This window comes from Nuphar pumila, chromosome 3 (genome assembly GCF_984573655.1).
Source record: "Nuphar pumila chromosome 3, dmNupPumi1.hap1.1, whole genome shotgun sequence".
In the NCBI taxonomy this organism is placed as follows: Eukaryota; Viridiplantae; Streptophyta; class Magnoliopsida; order Nymphaeales; family Nymphaeaceae; genus Nuphar; species Nuphar pumila.
Genome location: NC_143251.1, coordinates 36,505,598 through 36,507,861, shown reverse-complemented (window position 1 = coordinate 36,507,861; position 2,264 = coordinate 36,505,598). Strand labels below are relative to the sequence as shown.

Sequence of the window (2,264 nt, the reverse complement as noted above, 5' to 3'; positions counted from 1 at the left end):
TCAACAACACCCACAAACACCAACAAGAGACATACGCAAAATCTCTCTCTCTCTCTCTCAAACACAATGAGGGTTGTTCTCTCTCTAGAGAACACAAACGGTGGGTCTTTTTTTTATCTTCTTCCCTTTCCTTGGGTGTCTGAATTTGAGGAGGAAACTGGTGGAGAAGAGAAAGAGGAGGGTGGAGGAGAGAAGGGGGGGGGGGAGGGGTGCAGAGGAAGCGGTGTTGGTTTCCTCTTCCTCCCATTTGTGCCAACCATTGTGCTTATGAATAGTAAATACGTATGGAAAAGTGCCATATCTTAGTGGGCCCCACAAACCGGGTTTGTCATTGTCCTCTGTTGTCTTGTTTCATTTTCTTGAGAATTCTGGTTGGGTGATTATCAATATATGGGCATCTTTTCTAATAATGGTAATCACTAATCACCCTTATTTGGTGTTTAATCCCATTATTTGCTATTCGTTTGACAATAATGTTTAATCCCACTAGTTGTTATTTGTTTGACAAATGGAGGGTGTATATTGTCCCATATTGATGCAGTCAGGTATTTTTGTTTGGACACAAACCTTTCACGATTTTGCACTGTGGAAGGCGAGCAGTTTTTGACTTTTGTATTCTGGCATGTAAAGTAGAAGCCCCTGGGTCTTTATGACAGTTTAGCTTGGAACGAACGCTTCTTTTTATTATTTTTGTTTGTAACATGAGCTGCAGGAATGAGGTATACTTAACTTTATACGTTATGATTCTGTAGGCCTTATCCATTGAATCTCCTGATTGGCGCAGCTGCGCGCACTAAGGCCTTACCAACACTGTCAACACACTTTAAAGGGAAAACAATCACATATTTTGAAAATTTCTAGTGAAACTGTTATGAAAATTTCTAGTGACGAGATGGCAATCTCTCTCTCATCAAACACTTTCCCCAAAAAATTAAGAATCACTTTTTAACGTGCTGTGAAGCTGGTGGCCCGTAACCATCGACGATCACACATCATCACCATCACGCCCATGGATTATGACAAACCTTTTTTTCTTTTTCTTTTTTCTTCTCTTTTTCTTTCTTGTCAGACCCATAGCTTGCTGTGGGAGCAGGTAGTATGTTCTCCGGCGAATGCGGGGCCGCATGTTCGGGTCCGAACGAGTGCCACGTTGGCACTCATTCAGGAGTTATGTACGAAAGAATATCTTGAGATCCACAATATTCCTTCATACACACCCAAACTGACGAATGTTGGCACTCATTCGGACCCGCGAACACGCGGCCCCGTGTTCCAGGGGGAACATACAACCTGCTCTCGCTTGCTGTTACCGAAGTTGCTCTTTGCTCGGGCTCGCCAGACCACCCCCTGCCATCATCGAGATCCTCCCTACTCGCGCTTGCCGGACCACCGCCTACCATCGTCGAAGCTCTGCCCTGCTCGGGCTGGCCGAACCACTGCCTGCCTGCTCTCTCTCTCTCTCTTTCTTTGCAATATGCCGCTGCAGGAGCTCCTGCCTGATCAAGCTTGCTGGAACACTGCCTGCCGCCGTCAGAGCTCCTCCATGGTTTCTCTCTCTCTCTCTAAGAACTAGGTATCTCTCTCTCTCTGATTGATTTGTTGATTTTGGTTGGTGTCTGTTGGAGTAATGCCTATGTATGCGACCATGAATGCGTTTTTAATATACTATCTCTCTTTTTGTTTGTGATTGGACACCGAAGAAATTGTGAAAGGTCTAGTTTATCATTATGACAATTATGCCTTGATGACCATTTTGGTATATCACCACCCATATTCCGAGTCCTATGTGATTCATGATCTATGTCAATGTGCAATCGGTAACAGCGGTTCCCTTGGCTTAACCAAAAAAAAGTTGTTACCTTCTCAAGAGTGGTAAAAGTTTCTCTTGTAGTCTTCAACATAAAAAGGATCAACTGTTCCCATATACTAACTCAGCCTTTTGATGCAAAGCAGATCTAATGATCGGTCTCAAGTACTTTATTGTAAACCCCCTTCGACAAAAATGTCATAGGGGATAACCTCAGAAAAAAATGAAAACTGTTCTTCATTTGGAAGAATAGCCTTCGATAAACCGAAGGGGGGTGAGGATAAACCTCACCCCCATAATCTATGGGAGGATGTAAGGTTTATCCTCATCCCCCTCACCCTGCGTAAGGGCTATAAAAACCCTCATGAAGGCCCTCCTCCCCCCACCCCGCATCAAGAGCGAGAGAGAGCGACATAAGGAGAGTGATAAGAAAAAAAATATAGAACTCAACGGAATC

The 2,264-nt window shown here is 44.0% G+C and overlaps 1 non-coding gene across 1 annotated transcript; it reads left to right on the top strand.

The window, feature by feature from the left end:
• Positions 1-1,689: 1,689 nt before the first annotated feature.
• On the top strand, positions 1,690-1,783 carry LOC149842589 (small nucleolar RNA Z43). The gene has a single exon (XR_016431225.1). It is a non-coding gene; the product is annotated as a small nucleolar RNA Z43 (small nucleolar RNA).
• Positions 1,784-2,264: the final 481 nt, after the last annotated feature.